Source organism: Lycium barbarum, chromosome 9 (assembly GCF_019175385.1).
Source record: "Lycium barbarum isolate Lr01 chromosome 9, ASM1917538v2, whole genome shotgun sequence".
Classification (NCBI taxonomy): Eukaryota; Viridiplantae; Streptophyta; class Magnoliopsida; order Solanales; family Solanaceae; genus Lycium; species Lycium barbarum.
The window spans coordinates 119,483,265-119,493,720 of NC_083345.1; the positions used below are offsets into that span (position 1 = coordinate 119,483,265).

At 33.7% G+C, this 10,456-nt stretch overlaps 1 long non-coding RNA gene across 2 annotated transcripts; it reads left to right on the top strand.

The window, feature by feature from the left end:
• The first annotated feature begins 4,380 nt into the window (after positions 1 to 4,380).
• On the top strand, positions 4,381 to 10,085 carry LOC132612365 (uncharacterized). 2 transcript variants are annotated; one of them, XR_009571741.1, is made up of 6 exons: positions 4,381 to 4,526; positions 5,782 to 5,856; positions 8,424 to 8,535; positions 8,658 to 9,032; positions 9,474 to 9,558; positions 9,653 to 10,085. It is a non-coding gene; the product is annotated as an uncharacterized LOC132612365 (long non-coding RNA). The 2 variants fall into 2 exon arrangements; XR_009571740.1 differs by having other exon boundaries at positions 8,658 to 9,558.
• Positions 10,086 to 10,456: the final 371 nt, after the last annotated feature.

The following is a 10,456-nucleotide window of genomic DNA, read 5'->3' on the forward strand; positions in this document are numbered from 1 at the left end:
CTCTCACTTGTATTGCGCACCATTTTAATGCGCAATGTAAGTGTTGGTTTGACAACACACCACGCATGGGTCAATATTCCCTCTTGCTTTCGCAATTTCCGCTAACGAGAGCAACGACACATGGGGGTCTTTTTGACCTATTTGAAGATTCATGTTATTAAGGATCGTGCGGGCATATGCGTGCTGTCTGATCATCATAAAGGCATATTGCACTGTATGGATAATTTGCCGGGATGACAGCCTCTTCTTGTTTACCATTGCTATTGCTTAAGGCACTTGAAGGCAAATTTGCAATCAAAATTTCACAATGGCACTCTAAACAAATTGATGTGGGGGGCTGCGATGGAGCATCAACAAAGAAAGTGGGCTGCAAAAATGGATCTGATCAGGGCAGTTAGTGAACCCGCATACGTTTGGTTGATGAAGCTCGAAATTGAAAAATGGACGCTTCATGCTGATGGTGGCAAAATATGAGGCATGCTCACAACAAACAACTCAGAGTCTTTCAATGGCTTGCTGAAATCTGCTTGGGGACTACCTGTCACCGTAATGATGAGAATGACTTTCAAGCAGGTTGTGGAGCTATTTGTGCTTAGGAAAAGGCAGGCCGGAGTGATATTAGCCGAAGGCAGGACATGGATGCCAAAACCCTCCAATAAGATGGAGCATTATAGAAAAAAATGTGAGCTATGAAGTTAGGACAGATTATTACAACAGTAAGGATGGAAATGTGCATACCGTTTATGAGGCAACAAGAAAATGCACTTGTGGTAAGTGGCAAACATACTACATGCCGTGTTCTCATGCTGTAAAGTGCTTCGAGAGAATGAAAAAAATGGTAACAAGTTATGTGGCGGGAGAATACAAGGTCCACAATTACTTTAGAGCATATTCCGTCCAATTCCACCCGCTTGGTAATGAAGCTTATTGGCCAAACGAGCCGTTTTCGATGGTTGCTAACAAGGATTACATCAGGAAATTGGGAATGAACTCACGGAGTCGTAGACCCAATCAATTGGATGTTAGTGAAAGAACTTACTCTCGCAAGTGCTCTATATGTAAGCAATATGGCCATGACAAGCATTCGTGTGGGCAACAAGGCCGTGGGGGTACATGCATGTCTCGAAGTAATAGAGCCTCTAGAACTTGAAGATTGTATTGTTATTGTAATTTAGTATTGTATTGCTTTGAATCAGTATTGTAATTTAATGGAATGAATTATTTTTGAATAAGTATAAACCTCTCGTATTGGATGAATTATTATTAAATAAAATATTTATATTTGTACATTCAAATATAATATTTAAACATAAAGATAACAAGTTTCCAAACAATACAAAATACACATTACATTAAAAAAAAGCGGATCACAGAAAGACATAGCAAAAACAAAAAAGAAAAAAAAAAAAAAAAACAACAACATAATATAAAAAATTAAAGGTAGATCAAAATATTCTTATTTGTACATTCGATTTGACTAAATAATAAAACACTTAGATCAAAATCCTATAAAATATGACACTTAAACTTAAAGCAGACAAGTTTCCAAACAAACAAAATTTACTTCGGGGCACTTTAGAACCCCTAAAACGACGATCCAGACATTTAGTTATACTTGATGTAATGAGGCGGCATTATTGTACGCAAAAAAAGATATTAAATCCTATATAAAATATTGATATTTCGGGTTTTTGAAACATGACTAATCTTTGCCCAAAGTATGGAAAAAACATGAATTTGATAGCTTTAAAAAAAAAGTTAGCCTATTTCACGCACAAAATCTGTGCATGAAAGGACTAAACTAAAAAAGTTACAGTTTCGTCCTGAATACTAGTTTGGTAACTTCTTTTTTTTTTCTTTTTTTTTTTTTGTGTTATTTTGGTTCCAATTTTTTTTTTTGACTCACTTAAGTCGCGGATTCATAATTAAGTCATCACAACCATTTGGTCAAGGAAAAACTATTAGTGGGGAGCGCTTCTCTCGAATGGGCCATACACGATGCGAATTCAAATATAGTCGGTTTTCAGTAACGAATACCGAACACCGGATGAAAAATAAAAAATAAAAAAATCATTTGGTCAAGAAAAATACTTAAAAAAAAATTAAACAAAAAAGATTTTACCTCTAATAGTATAAAACTTTGTACCTCAAAAAACAAAGGAAATGTAATTAAAACGTTACTAACTCAATTCTTAATGTTGATTATTTTAATCCTAATATAGTTTCCCACATAGGTAAAAGCATAAAGGATATCTATCAAAAACAACATTTTGATGGGAAATATTAAATGGATACGATCAAATAATATTTTTGTACCTCATAAAATAAATAATATAACCTAACATTTATTACGATTGAAAGAGAATGACGTGGGTGGCACGTTCATAGAGAGTAGTATTATTAAAAATAGGATAGTTATAGGACAAAAAGTGGTTAGAATAGTTATTAATTAGCTAATTTAGTTAGTGTTTTTAATTTTAATTTAAAAATAATAATTGGAAGTTACCAAGTGGTGAAGTTAATAAATGAAAAAAGAGAAATAAAAAAATTACAAACACAGGGACAATTTGGTTCCACCAAATCAAGATAGTGGTCCGGAACTTCCAAACAGTTACTTAGAATTTTATAGTTTTGCATTTTAATTTTATTTGTATCTTTAAAAAAAAGGAAGGGAAAAAAAGAGACAAGGAAAGGGGAAAAGAGAAAAGAGAAAAGAGAAAAGAGAAAAGGGAAAAAGACAAAAAAGCAAGAAAAAAAAAACTAAATAATTTAACCTTAGTGCACATCTCTTAACCCCATTAACTCCATTTAACTCACAAACACAACATTTTTTTGCACGGATTGCCCTTCGTTTGGGGTGGTCTTTAAATTTTGCCCCTCAAATTTGTGGTCTTTAAATTTTGCCCTTCATAGTTGTAGTCTTTAAATTTTGCCCTTTGCTTAGAAAGATGAGCGAATACATGAAGTTCTGGGTTCGAACCCCCGCTCAGGCATAAAATAAAAAAATAATTTCGCAAGACAGGACTGAGGGAGTGTATGCCGGATTCAGCATACAATCTTTAAGAAAAAGTTAAAGTTATGCCGGACCCGGCATAACTAAAAGTCTGCCCCCTCCGGCAGACTTTTAGTTAAACATAACTAAAAGTCTGCCGGAGGGGGCATACAAAATTTAAACTTTGCCTTATAAGGCAAACTTTATTTTTGGTTGAAAGTCTATTTTATTCCATCCAAAAAACTTGTACAGCACAAAGTTGAAGCTGACCCTCAACTGTACATGGTAAAATTCCTACTCACTAACTTGTATAAGTCAAACTAGGAGCAACTATTACATTAAAAAAATAACAACCAGTTTCAATCAACTACACTTAGCTAGGGATAGCAATTCATAGCAGCAAGAGCTCTCTGCCATTTGAAGTTGTTCCTGCCTTGGATGTGAATATGTTATGCAATCTCTCTGCAGAGTCTATCAGGAAGAAACTGAGTATTTTGAAATATGAGTAGGTTCCTTTCTCTCCAAACCAATGCCACTAGCATACCAAAAATGCAGCAAGTAATGGAGCAGTGGCCTGATTTGTGTCTAGCAATGTGTGAGATCCATTTGATTTCATCTTGCCAGCCCCCTATTCTTCTAGTGTACCCCAGCCATACCAACAATCTGTACCACATCCCTTTTGTGATGGAGCATTCAAAATAAAGATGGGAAAATGTTTCTTGGGTCTGCCCACAAAAGATGCAATCAGGTGGCACTTGAATGCCAAATTTGTGAAGTCTATCAACAGTTACTAATCTACCTTGTATTGCCAGCCAAAGTGTGAATTTGTATATGGGATGGACATTTGGTTGCAGCATAATACTTTTCCATGTAACTTTGGTATATATGCTTGAAAAAATACATATATATGCTTCAAGGCAAAGTTTGCCCATAAGGCATAAGTATGCCCCCATCGGCATAAGTTTGGTAAATCCTTAACAAGTTTATGCCGATGGGGGCATACTTTTAATGGGCAAACTTTTATGCCGGATCCGGCATAAACTTGTGAAGGAATTATCAAAGTTATGCCGAAACCGGCATACTTATGCCAAGTCTGCCATGAGGCATAAGTATACCGGGTCCGGCATAACTTTGCTAATTCCTTCACAAGTGTATACCGATGGGGCATAGCGAAATTTAAACTTTGCCTTGCGATTTTTTTTTTAAAATTTTGACTGTGTGGGGGTTCGAACCTGAAACTCATGGGATTTAGCGAAGGGCAAAATTTAAAGATTTCAAATATGAATGGCAAAATTTAAAGACCACCCCAAAAGAAGGACAATTCTGCGAATTGCCCCAAACACAAAAGCACGTTTATATTCAAAAGCATTTAGATAATATGATTTAAATTCAAAATCTAATCCACGGTTATATATCAGCATGCAGCAGTTTTATTCACAATGGATACCACGATACCACAGTTTGTTAAGCCTCATAATTCTTGAAAAGAATAAAGCCTGGATGTTCTCTACCGAAAAGCTCTCTTTACACCAAGGTGAGAGTATGATTTCTAATTCATGGATAGTACTTAAATTTCTGTAAACATAATTGATGTACTTGACATGGTTTATTAGATTATCACTTCTTGCTTTTCTTTGTTTATTTATTGCATTAATTTGTTTGGTAATATGCCTTAAACAACTTAAACATGGTATTTATGGAGAGTTGAATTCAACGTTTTTTGTATTTTTTGCTACTGGGTATTCAATTTTTTCTCTTTGTTTTTTTTTTCCCCTTTCATAAGGGCTGTATGGTTTTTCATCTTTCTCAATTGAATGTGAATTTCTGGGTTCTATATAATTGTCTCTCTACTTTCTTGGTGAGCATATAAATACACTCAAACCTCTCTATAATTGTCATTCGTTATAACAACATTTCACTATAACGGTCTGATTTTCTCCGAAACCGATTTTTCATGTTAGATTGTACTTCTCTATAACAACATTTTGCCTATAACAACAATGACATCCATTATAGCGGTACACTCTTTGTAAAATTACCTCTCTATAACAACCATACTTAAATAGCATGTAATAATATTTTGTAAGAAATATATTATGTGACAACAAAAGTGTTGATGAAGAGCCTCAACCTACTGCTACTTGGAGATAGAAGAATCAACTGTTAGACAACCTTCAAGGGAAAACTATTTAATTTCCTTTTGTTAAAAGTTTGGACAAAATTCTTCGTCAGTTCAAGCGTTATATTATCACTAAGAGACTAGAATTTACGAAAGCCTACAATTGCAGAGTTCTTACGTCAAACTTGAAATATTTAAATTCTCAATTAATTTAAAATGCATATGTTCCATAGATTTTAATTCTTTATCTGTGTGGTACAACTAGTTATGGATTTAGTAGTAATTTATTAGTGTTTTCAATTTTTAGTTTATGAGATATGAAAATCAATTGAGATTTTAAAATTTACAAGTATATTGTTTTCGTTTATAACATAAAAAGTACAAAAAGTTAATTGTTTGCGTACTTTTGTTTATAACGGCTAAATGAGGTCTAAATACCGAATGCCAGTATACATGCATAATAGCACTAGCAGCCATGAAATTTCCGGACAAACGCTGCCACTATAGAGAGGTTTGACTGTATTTGATTCTATCTTCAGAGGTTATTTATTTACAACCTTCGTTTTGACTTTGAAAGTATATTTACGTTTTGTTTCTTTATTTTTTCTTTTTAGTTTTTCTGTAACATTCATGTGGAATAATAATGACATATAGTTGAACTTTGTTGCAGTCAAGAGAGTAATAGCTTCAGCCTTCAAGAGTTGGCAGTTTCTTTATTTACAAATTTTAGGCTAATGAAGTTGAGGTATGTGTTTCTTTCGATTTAGTAAATTCCAGTGTCACGACTGCTAATCCTAATTGTGCCACCATAAGTCTCACTATAGTGTGCCATTTGCTTACTGCTTTATCTCTATTTCAGCAGTAAAATGTAATGAATTTCACAATTTTTTTTTTTTTAAATTTACACGAGACCAAATCTATTTATTAATATTAGGACTAATTAAAGTGCCAAAGGTAGAACTGAAATGAACTTGATCTCTAGAAGAAATAAAATGCATTCTTCAACAACAACAATCTTCAATATTTAGAAAATGTCTTTAAATTGCATTTATATTCATCCAATTACCTGATGTTGGTACTAAGTTCCTTTTATTTTGAGAACCAATACAAAGCTTTGAGACCTCTAATGTCATTCAAGCAGCTTCTTTTTTCACCTTGGTTGATAATAATTATATCCTTGCAGTAAGAATGTCGAATGACGAGTATTATAAGTACAAAAACAAAAGAGAAAGGATCCATGCTAGAACAATTGTTTGATATTTTCCTTTGCAATTTATACCGTGCCCATGAACATATTAAAGATTTTAAAAACATGCTATTCTGCTGTTTATCGGTGTTTGTAGGTATTGGTGCTGTTGATATGCCAAAATACTACTAGCACTATCTCTGCTACTTTGCCTACTGCATTTTTTCACTAAAACATTCAAGATCGTGCATTTTCTTACACCGTTCAACCTGTATTTTTCTGGTTATTCAATCAAATTCCAAGCACCATAGTAAAAATTCACATCTTCTATATGTCATAATAGTGTTAAGGAGGTCGAAATGGATAGGAAATGTTGGGTTTGGTGGGTTGGAGCTCCGCTGTTATGGTGGAGCTGCATCAACAAGAATGTAATGGCTCAGAAGTTGTTAGAAAATAATACTTGGGGAAGAACAATCCGACTTTGATAGAGTAATCCTTCTCCATCCTTTGTTATTGTTAGAAAATAATACTTGGGGAAGAACAATCCGACTTTGATAGCGTTATCTTTGTCCTTAAGGAATTTAAGCCTCTCACTTCGTTGCTGCAGGGAAGGTGGCAGAATTCCTCCAGGATTTTACAAAGCCTCCGAAATTCGAATACCAACAATGAATTCGAATTTCCCACAAGAACAAAATGTTGTAATTTGTAGTGAAAGTGAAACAGAAAGAAAAGAATCTTATTCATATTTGGAAATAATCTGTTACTTATAATACCTAAGTGTCTATTCAAACCAACAGATACATCTCTTAGGAATAAACACTTTTTAACTTAAACCTTTTCGGAATAGGTGCCTTATAATCACAATCTGAAAATATATTCACCAAAATATCTTCTCAATACTTCCCTGTCAATCATAACTAATACTAACAGAAGTACATGAAGTACGAGGAGCCAAAACAACCAGATGGGGTTAGAGTTAAAGATCTTCTTTCATCGAACGACCCTTGAAGAAAAGATAGGCTAGATGATTCAGATTGATAGAACTGCTGCTACAATTGAAACCATGAAAGACTACTATATTGGTAACATTTTCAAATCAGTGTAGTACTATTGTTTCCATGTTTGTAAATTTCATTGTGCTATATACGTTTCTTTTGCATCTAATTTTTCTTGCGTAGTTGGTTTTTATTAACGTTTGGAGATTTCATAATGTCAGTCTAAAGAAATAGTAAGCCCTGTTTACTTGGACTACTACTTCAGTTACATCTCACATCTATATAGTTGTATCATTTGCATGTTTGTTTAGTATTAACTTTTGAATTGAGAGTGGTTAATTAGTTTTAAGAGATACATATTTAAAATTTGAATTTAATACTTATAGTTTTGGAGATGGTTACAACTTCTCTACTTTAAGAGCGATATCGTCGGATCTCATCCTCTTGAGTCTGCCTATCACTCTACAAAGGTAAGGCAAGAGGAGATGAAGCCAACCCTTAGGTGTTTGCAAGAATTTGATATGCAGTTTGTAATACCTTTATGGTTAAATATCATGTAACGTAAAACAAAAATCTATCTTTTGTGGTTGGTTGGATATATCATATATGCTATCTTTGGTATGTAATTATGCGCAAAGAGTGTTCATTTCGTACTTTGTTTAAAAAGAAGTGTTCATTTCGTTCATTTCTTTTTTTACAGCTGAAGAAAAACGGGTTTTACTTTTTTTAAGTTGGTCAGTTTTTGTTTTTATTATTTTTTTACTCTTTGTTGAATTTCGAGTAAGCTGGGTACATATTTATACTATATATTATATACAAAGCTACATATTGGAAGATTATAGATTTTTTAATTCGTGCTCGAGACTTATTCTCAATAGAATATACTATTCTGCCTCATAGAAATGTTTGGTGTTTTTTATAAGCTTTGTTTATTTTCATAATCAGTTTTTATCTCTATTTTCTATGTAGATGGAAGAGGTTATTGTTAATAGTTTTTCTTCTTTTAATAGATGTTCTATCTGATTTAAGAGATCAAATTTCCCTTACCTGGCAGGACTTCTTGCTATTTATACTTCTAGCTAGGATCTATGATTTGGTCTATTAATTAATTGTGTTTGTTTGTTTTTGCAGATTATTTTGCAGTGCAAACTCTAGGATCGTAAGCAAGCAGATAGCCACCATTGCCTACATTACTTTGCCAAAGAGATTATGGCTAAAATTGAGGCCAGCCCAAGCCGTTAAGGTTGTACTTTTTAGGTTAATCATGTAATTAGTTATTTTAGGAGAAGCTTCTGATAAATTTAATACATGTATAAGCCATTTCAAGGTTACCCTGTGTTTAATCCATGTGTATGCCATTTCCAGGTTAGTATGTGTTTGCTTCCGTTCTATAAGCGTACATGTTCTTCAAGTCACCTTGAATTCTGATGGTCCAAATCGACCTTGTGATACAGTGCGGAAATTTGGTAAGCTTGGAGGAGATATCTTTGGGTAAATATTTGTTGGTTGCAAGGCCGCTAATAGATACAGCTGATGAATGACCTTTTAAGTTGTATAGATTCAAGTGTTTTTTGCATTTTACTTTCCTTGGTCCCTGCTTCTCTACAACAAGGTATTATTATTTTTGTTATTCCAAGGTATGTAGGTTGTAAGTATGGTGTCAAATGTTCCAGTTCAGGAGAAGAGATTTTAGCAGCATTGAAAGGAAATGTGAGATTCTAAATGAGCTAAAATTGTGAGGTAATTGAATATCGTGTTAGATATTGGTTTTGTGAAATAAGATGGAGCAATTTAGAGCATCTATTTCCTCTCAGCTTCAGCTTCTTGAGAAATTTTCACTCATTCTAGACATACAAAATTTAGCCAGTTTATTTTCCCATTTGAAGAATTGAGACACACAAGTTATATGTCTGGCAATTATGTCGTGATTCTTATGATATACTTGACCAAAATTGTTTGCCCTCTAACTGTAACTGTAACTGTAACAAACCCAGTGTAATCCCACAATAGTGGGGTCTGGGGAGGGTAAGATGTACGCAGCTTTACCCCTACCTGGGTAGGGAGGCTGTTTCCGATTGACCCTCGGCAATCCTCCTCCTTTATCCGGGCTTGGGACCGGCAATGTGAGTGAGCTCACATAGGCGGAGTTGTTTGCCCTCTAACTAACAAGAGAAATTTCAGGTATGAGAAGCTCAACAAACTTCTACTTGACTAGGAAACTAAGAAGAAGAAGAAAAGGCAAAAGTGTCAATTACAGCATATTGAGGTTGATTTTTTTTCTTCTTATCATCATCTATTCTATTTAATGAATTGCTACATGTTTATTCATTTGTTGAATGCAAAAATGAATTCATTTGCAGGCTGCATTAGACAAGCAAAGGGCGAAAGGAAGGGGAAATTTCTGTAGTGATATGGGAAGGATTGGAAAGATAGCAGGAGAAACCAAAGCACAAGCAAAGCAAAATCAAGAAAAGGAGGAGCTTAAGGTGAAAGAGAAGGCAAATAAATCCAGACCAACTGGAAATTGCCAACACCATGTTTGTGTGCTATTACGCATAAATGGTACAGTATTGAGTTTGTCGCATATATCACAAATGGTTCATATTCATTTGTTTCTATTATCTTCTCCCTGCTACTTTTTTCTTTGAAACGATCTGCGCATCGCGCGGGAACGTATATTAGTTTTTACTTTACATTCGCATATTCAACTTTTTTTTTTTTGGTTTGCAACAGTGTTTATACACACGATATACAACATAACATACTTACTGTAGACAATGTATCAACCTTGTATAAAAGTGTATAATAATGTATAAAAGTGTCATGTAGATAATATTAGAAATATGGGTAATTTCGGGTGAATATTTTCTTCAATTAGACATAGAGTATTATTTTCCATTTGAATTTTCTACTATGTACTACTCTTTTCTGTTCCAATTTATGTAGTGTAGTTAGAATTTCGAGAGTCAACCAAGTTTTTCTTTGACCGGAGTTTCTTTATAGGTCTTTTAAGTTGTTAATTATTGTGTTTATAATTACCTTTTATGTAGTTTTCAGATATAAATTTTATTTTAAAAAATTTAAAACTTCTATATTCAAATTTACGATCAAAGTTTAGAAGTTTGAATCTCAAAATTTTAACTACTGTCCCACATAAATTGAGA